The following is an 8,409-nucleotide window of genomic DNA, read 5'->3' as shown; positions in this document are numbered from 1 at the left end:
TAGGGTGTCAATTTTAGATCTTTCCAGCTTTCTCTTGTGGGCATTTAGTGCTATAAATTTCCCTCTGCACACTACTTTAAATGTGTCCCAGAGATTCTGGTATGTTGTATCTTTGTTCTCATTGGTTTCAAAGAACATCTTTATTTCTGCCTTCATTACGTTATGTACCCAGTAGTCATTCAGGAGCAGGTCGTTCAGTTTCTATGTAGTTGAGCGGTTTTGATATAGTTTCTTAGTCGTGAGTTGTAGTTTGATTGCACTGTGATCTGAGAGACAGTTTGTTATAATTTCTGTTCTTCTACATTTGCTGAGGAGTGCTTTACTTCTAACTATGTGGTGTATTTTGGAATAAGTGCGTTGTGGTGCTGAGAAGAATGTATATTCTGTTGATTTGGGGTGGAGAGTTCTGTAGATGTCTATTAGGTCCACTTGGTGCAGAGTTGAGTTCAATTCCTGGATATCCTTGTTAACTTTCTGTCTTGTTGATCTGTCTAATGTTGACAGTGGGGTGTTAAAGTCTCCCATTATTATTGTATGGGAGTCTAAGTGTCTTTGTAAGTCTCTAAGGACTTGCTTTATGAATCTGGGTGCTCCTGTATTGGGTGCACATATATTTAGGATAGTTAGCTCTTCCTGATGAATTGATCCCTTTACCATTATGTAATGGCCTTCTTTGTCTCTTTTGATCTTTGATGGTTTAAAGTCTGTTTTATCATAGACTAGGATTGCAGGCCCTGCTTTTTTTTGTTCTCCATTTGCTTGGTCGATCTTCTTCCATTCATTTATTTTGAGCCTATGTGTGTCTCTGCATGTGAGATGGATCTCCTGAATACAGCAGACTGATGGGTCTTGACTCTTTATCCAATTTGCCAGTCTGTGTCTTTTAATTGGACCATTTAGTCCATTTACATTTAAGGTTAATATTGTTATGTGTGAACTTGATCCTGTCATTATGATATTAGCTGGTTATTTTGCTTGCTAGTGGATGCAGTTTCTTCCTAGCATCGATGGACTTTACATTTTGGCATGTTTTTGCAATGGCTGGTACCGGTTGTTCCTTTCCATGTTTAGTGCTTACTTCAGAATCTCTTGTAGGGCAGGCCTGGTGGTGACAAAATCTCTAAGCATTTGCTTGTCTGTAAAGGATTTTGTTTCTCCTTCACTTATGAAACTTAGTTTGGCTGGATATGAAATTCTGGGTTCAAAATTCTTTTCTTTAAGAATGTTGAATATTGGCCCCCACTCTCTTCTGGTTTGGAAAGTTTCTGCCGAGAGATCTGCTGTTAGTCTGATGGGCTTCCCTTTGTGTGTAACCCGACCTTTCTCTCTGCCCGCCCTTAACATTTTTTCCTTTATTTCAACTTTGGGGAATCTGACAATTATGTGTCTTGGAGTTGCTCTTCTCAAGGAGTATCTTTGTTTCGTTTTCTGTATTTCCTGAATTTGGATGTTGGTCTGCCTTACTAGGTTGGGGAAGTTCTTCTGGATGATACCCTGCAGAGTGTTTTCCAACTTGGTTCCATTATCCCTGTCACTTTCAGGCACATCAATCAGACGTAGATTTGGTCTTTTCACATAATCCCATACTTCTTGGAGGCTTTGTTCATTTCTTTTTACTCTTTTTTTCTCCATACTTCTCTTCTTGCTTCATTTCATTCATTTGATCTTCAATTGCTGATACTCTCTCTTTCAGTTGATTGAGTCAGTTACTGAAGCTTGTGCATTTGTCACATATTTCTCGTGTCATGGTTTTCATCTCTGTCAGTTCGTTTATGGCCTTCTCTGCATTAATTATTCTAGTTATCCATTCATCCATTATTGTTTCAAGGTTTTTAGTGTCTTTGTGCTGGTTACGTAGTTCCTCCTTTAGCTCTGAGAAGTTTGATCGACTGAAGCCTTCTTCTCTCAACTCATCAAAGTCATTCTCCGTCCGGCTTTATCCGTTGCTGGTGATGAGCTGCGTTCCTTTGGAGGGGGAGATGTGCTCTAATTTTTTGAATTTCCAGCTTTTCTGCACTGCTTTTTCCCCATCTTTGTGGTTTTATCTGCCTTTGGTCTTTGATGATGGTGATGTGCTGATGGGGTTTTGGTGTGGGTGTCCTTTCTGTTTGTTAGTTTTCTTTCTAACAGTCAGGACCTCAGCTGTAGGTCTGTTGGAGATTGCTTGAGGTCCACTCCAGACCCTGTTTGCCTGAGTATCAGCAGCGTTGGCTGCAGAAGATAGAATATTCTGCACAGCGAGTGTTGCTGTCTGATTCTTGCTTTGGAAGCTTTGTCTCAGGGGTGTACCCCGCCATGTGAGGTGTGAGGTGTCGGTCTGCACCTAGTGGGGGATGTCTCTCAGTTAGGCTACTCAGCGGTCAGGGACCCACTTTAGCAGGCAGTCTGTCCACTCTCAGATCTCAGCCTCTGTTCTGGAAGATCCACTGCTCTCTTCAAAACTGTCAGACAGGGGCATTTACCTCTGCTGAGTTTCTGCTGCTTTTTGTTTAGCTATGCCCTGTCCCCAGAGCAGGAGTCTATAGAGGCAGGCCGGCCTCCTTGAGTTGTGGTTGGCTCCACCTAATTTGAGCTTCCTGGTGGCTTTATTTACCCACTTAAGCCTCAGCAATGGTGGGCGCCCCTCCCCCAGTCTCGCTGCTGCCTTGCAGTTAGATCTCAGACTGCTGTGCTAGCAATGAGGGAGGCTCCATGGGCGTGGGACCCTCCACGCCAGTTGTGGGATATAATCTCCTGATGTGCCATTTGCTAAGATCCTTGGTAAAGTGCAGTATGAGGGTGGGAGTTACCCGATTTTCCAGGTGTTGTGTGTCTCCATTTCCCTTGGCTAGGAAAAGGGATTCCCTTCCCCCTTGCGCTTCCCAGGTGAGGCCATGCCTCGCCCTGCTTCAGCTGTCACTGGTCAGGCTGCAGCAGCTGAGCAGCACCGATTGTCTGGCAGTCCCCAGTGAGATGAACCTGGTACCTCAGTTGAAAATGCAGAAATCACCCATCTTCTGTGTCATTCACGCTGGGAGCTGGAGGCTGGAGCTGTTCCTATTTGGCCATCTTGGGCGTGCCCCCGAATTTTTTTTAATATGACCCCAAAAGCAGAGGCAATAATAGAAAAAAAATACACAAAAGATTGCATTAAACTCAAAAGCTTCTATAGAAAACATCAATAGGGTGAAATGATAACCTATGGAATGAAACAAAAGATTTGCTAACCACACATCTGATAAAGACTTAATATTCAAAATACATGGGGAACTCAAACAAAATATTTTAAAAATTTTCTTAAGACTTCTGCTTAGTTTAATTATATAACTGTTATCTTGTGGTTTGAGAGCATACTTCATATAATTTCTCTTACTTTAAATTAGTTAAATATGTTTAATGACCCAGAATGTGGTCTATTTTAGTTATACTCCAATGGAGCTTCAGAGTATATATTCTGGTGGTTTTGTACAAAGTATTCTATAAATATCAATTAGAGCAAGTTGATGTATAGTGCTGTTCAGTTCAACTATATACTTACTGATTTTAGGCTGTTTGATACATAAATTAATGAGGAATGTCAAAATCTCTCACTATAATAGTGAATATTTGTCCTTGCAGTTATAGCACTTTTTGCCTCATGCATTTTTACCATCTGTTGTTAGGTGCATACACATTTAGAATGGCTGTCTTCATAGAGAATTGATCCTTTTATTATTATTGAATGCCTCCTTTGCTGATAATCATCCTTATTCTGAACTTGATTTTATCTGAAATTAATATGGCTACTACTGTATTTTTAAGCATAGAATGTCTTTCTCCATTCCTTTACTTACAATCTAACTGGATTTTTATATTTAAACAGGACAGTTTGTAGATTGTATAGTTGGAACTTGTATTTTTTTAATACACTTGACAATCTTTGCCTTTTAATTGCTATATTTAGATCATGTACATTTAAAATGATTATGAGTCTATACCAGTTTACTTGTAAATAGTCTGTATTTGTTATTTTAAATTATTGCTTATTCTCCTCCTCCTTTTTTCTGCCTTCTCTTGTTTTAATTTAACATATTATATAATGCTTTTCATTGCCTTTCTTAAAGTTATATTTGAATTTTCCAGATTTATTTAGTAGTTTTTCTGTTTTTCCCAGTATACAGTTAAATACATCTTTCAATATACATTATTTAAGTGTTTATACATACATATATTTAAAGAATATGTATTCATATTCTCTCTATATATATTCATATTATTTAAATGTGTATTATAGTATACAATAATGTTATTTGGATAAGACAGCCTTCAAGTCTGTTAGATATTTAGGGTTCTACAAACTAAATTTGTCTCCCTCCTAAATACTGTAGAATGGTCTTTAGAGTATCAAAGTAGAATATTACTTTTTTTATTCTTGATCTAGAAAAGTGAATAATATTCCTCAAATACAGGAATTGTTTTTAAAAATCCAGATTGGACAAAGACCAAAATGAGTCAAACTAATACTCCCCTTAAGTTTTGATCTAGGCACCTGTCCATAAGGAAATTTGAATCTAAAAAGGATACTTCAAGTTTTTATCCAGTCAGTTCCATAAAGGATCATGATTTTTAAAAAATTAATAGACTTTTTTTTAGAATAATGTTTTGTTTATAGAAAAATCGAACAGAAACTACAACATTCAATATGTTCTCTTCCCCCATCCAACAGTTCTCTTATTACTAACATGTTGTGTCGATGTGGTGTATTTGTAATGATTGATGGACCAATATTGAAACAATATTGTTAACTAAAGTCTATAGTTGACATTAACATTCATTCTTTGTGATTGTGTAGTTCTGTTGGTTTTGCCAAATGCATATTGCCATGTATTCAGCATTGCAGTATCACAACAATAGTTTCACTGCCCTAAAAATATCCCATACGTCATTTATCCTTCCTAACTACCCCCTCCTCAGACTCTTAGCAAACACTGAGTTTTTACTGTCTGTGTGGTTTTGCCTTTTCCAAAATGTAGTATAGTTGGATTCATCCAGTACATAGACTTTTCAGAATAGGTTCCTTCACTTAGCAATATGTATTTAAGGTTTCTCCATATCTTTTCATGACTTTAGAGAACATTTCTTTTTATTGCTGATTATTTCATTGTATGGATGTACCATCCATGCACATGTTGAAGAACATCTGGCTGCTTAGCAGTTTGGGTCATTATGAATAAAGCTGATGTTTGTCAAGGTTCTGGATTTTGGCCATTCTAGTAGATATATAGTTACATTTCAGTGTTAATTTTCAAATCCTCAATGACAGAATGTTGAGCATCTTTTTATATGCTTGTTTGATATTTGTACATCTTCTTTAGTAAGGTGTCTGTCAGATCATTTTGCCCATTTTTCATGAGTTTTAAGAGTTTTTGTACCTTTTAATCAGGTATATGGATTTTAAAAATTCTCTTAACAACATTTTATGCAGATTTATAAATTTTAATGAAGTGTGACATAGTTTTATTTCATCGATCATGCCTTTGATATTTCATCTAATAATTCATTCCCAAACCCAAGGTCACCTAGATTCTCTCCCATATAATCTTCTAGAACTATTATAGCTTTGTATTTTACATTTAAGTCTATGATCCATTTTGAGTTCATTTTTGTGAAAGATGAGGGTGTCTAGTTGTCCTGACATCATTTATTGAAAAGAGCATTCTTTTTTTTTTTTTTTTCTCCTTTTGGTTGCGTTTCGCATTTGTTAAAAAAATTCACTATATATGGGTAGATCTAATTCTTGTCTTCTATTGAATGCCATTGAACTATTTTGTTTATTCTTAAACCAATATCAACTTTTTTGATTACTGTAGCTTTACAGTAGGTCTTGAAGTTGAGTAGTACCAGTCTTCTGGCTTTATTCTTCTTCTTCAATGTTGTGTTGGCTATTCTGGGTATTTGCCTTTCTATATAAATTTTAGAATCAGTTTGTTAATATTCACAGTGATGCTTCCTGGGATTTTAAATGACATTGCATTGACTATATAACTCAAATTGGGAAGAACTGACTTCTTAACAATATTTAACCTTTCTATTTATGAGCTTGGAATGCTTTTCAATTTATTTAAATTTTCTTAGATTTCCATCATCAGAGTTTCATAGTGTTATTCATACAGATTTTGAAAATATTTTTTAGATTTATAGCTAATTATTTCATGTATTTGGTGCTAATGTAAAGAGTGTTGTGTTTTAATTTCAACTTGCAATTAATTATTGCTGGTATATAGAAAAGCAATTGACTTTTGTATAGTAATCTTGTATCTTGCAAAAATGCTGTAATTGTTATGGGTTCTTGGCATTTTCTTGTTGATTCTTTGAGATTTTGTACATGGACTATTATGTCATCTGCAAACAAAAACAGTTGCATTTCTTCCTCCTCTATGTTTGTAACTATTATTTTATTTTCACGTCTTAATGCTTTAGCTAGGACTTCTGCTATGATGATAAATAGTAGAAATAAGAGGAGACATCCTTGCTTTCTTCCCACTCTTAAAAGATGTCGTTTTACACCATTAAATATGATTGTTATTGTAGGTTTTTTTTTTTTTTTTTTTTTTTAGATTATCTCTTTTATTCCTTTTTAGGAAGTTTCTGTCTACTCCTAGCTTGCTGAATGTTTTTATCCTGAGTGTTGACTTTAATCAAATTCTTTCTCTGCATACATCAATACAATCATATTTTTTTTCTTTAGACCATTGATGTGATGAGTTACATTTTGGATATTGTAAAAGGTGTGCATATCTGCAATATATCCCACTTCGTTTAGTTTGTAATATTTTTATTCAGTGTTGAATTTGATTTGCTAATATTCTGTTCAGGATTTTTGCATCTATGTTTATGAAAGACAATGGATTTGCCTGTAGGTTTTCTTTTTTGTAACGTATTTGTATAGAATATTAGCGTAATCCTGGCTTCATAGACTTAAGATGTGTTTTCTCGGCCGTGCGCGTTGGCTCACGGTTGTAATCCCAGCACTCTGGGAGGCCGAGGCGGGTAGATCACTAGGTCAGGAGATAGAGACTATCCTGGCCAACTCGATGAAACTCCATCTCTACTAAAAATAAAAATTAAAAAAAAAAATTGCCAGGCATGCTGGTGGCCGCTTGTAGTTCCAGCTACTCGGGAGGCTGAGGCAGGAGAATGGCATGAACCCAGGAGGCAGAGCTTGCGATAAGCCGAGATCACGCCACTGCACTCCAGCTTGGGCGACAGAGCGAGATTCCGTCTCAAAAAAAAAATATTGTGTTTTCTCCGCTTCTATTTTCTGGGAGAGATTTTAGAGAACTTGCATTATTTCTTCTTTAAATGTTTGGTAGAATTCACCAGTGAACCGAGCTGAGCCCTGTACTTGGTGTTTTGAAAGATTAATAGTTACTGATTCAATTTTTATAATACATAAGACTGTTTGGATACTTAGTTCTCCTTGTGTGTTTTGGTAAATAGTATCTTTCAAAAACTTGATTCATTTATTATGTCATCAATTATTTGTGGGCATAGAGTTGTTCATAATATTCCTGTGTGAACCTAATGTAAATAGGATTCGTAATTATGTTTTCTGTTTACTTCAGATACTAATTTTTGTCTTTCATGTGTTTCATGTTGATTGGATAAGATCTTTTGAAAAATGCATTTTTTAGAGAAAATTACAGAAGTATAACAACTATTCATCATTCCTTTTAGCTTCCCCTATGTATCTGAACATGTCTCCTATGTTTAGGAAACTCCACGTTTTAAGAAGAGTGTCACTCAACTACAAAAGTTAAATTCCATATGGTTAATCTTTCTTCTTACATTGTAGCTTGAGCACATGACCCAGGTCTTCCTAATCACACATACCATTTCAGAATTTACATTAGTCCAATTTTGCAAAAGTAAACATATGGTACCAAATTAATTATTTCATTGGTTAGCAGGTCTTTTTTTCTAGAGGCAGCAATGGTAGTCAGCACCTAATAATTGTGCTGGTAGTGTGAACATGTAGCGTATATATACAATAAAAAGAACGACTAATAGAAAGCTTTGCCCCCTCCTCCTAACAACTGTGGAGAGCCTAAACAAATAAAAATACAAGTCCAAATTTCCAGTCGTGGCTCAAATCATACATTGACAATCAAACTTCATATTATTGTGCTATACATTTTTCCCCTAAAACCACATGTTTTTAGACAGCCTAAAATTAAACTCAGATTTTAATCTTATACATTGCTGTATTTTGAAGACATTTAAATTCATCTCCAGGTCACCAATTTGAAATGTTTACATTTATTGGCAAAAAAATAAGGCCACAAGAAATAGAATGGAGATACTTTGATAACTTAAATCCTGAACTTTCAAACTTTACTGAATCTTACTTTGCAGCTGACACAGCCTTTCTTTCCTTATTTGGTAACATTT

Source organism: Theropithecus gelada, chromosome 11 (genome assembly GCF_003255815.1).
Source record: "Theropithecus gelada isolate Dixy chromosome 11, Tgel_1.0, whole genome shotgun sequence".
NCBI lineage: Eukaryota > Metazoa > Chordata > Mammalia > Primates > Cercopithecidae > Theropithecus > Theropithecus gelada.
Note: the sequence above shows the minus strand (reverse complement) of the source record.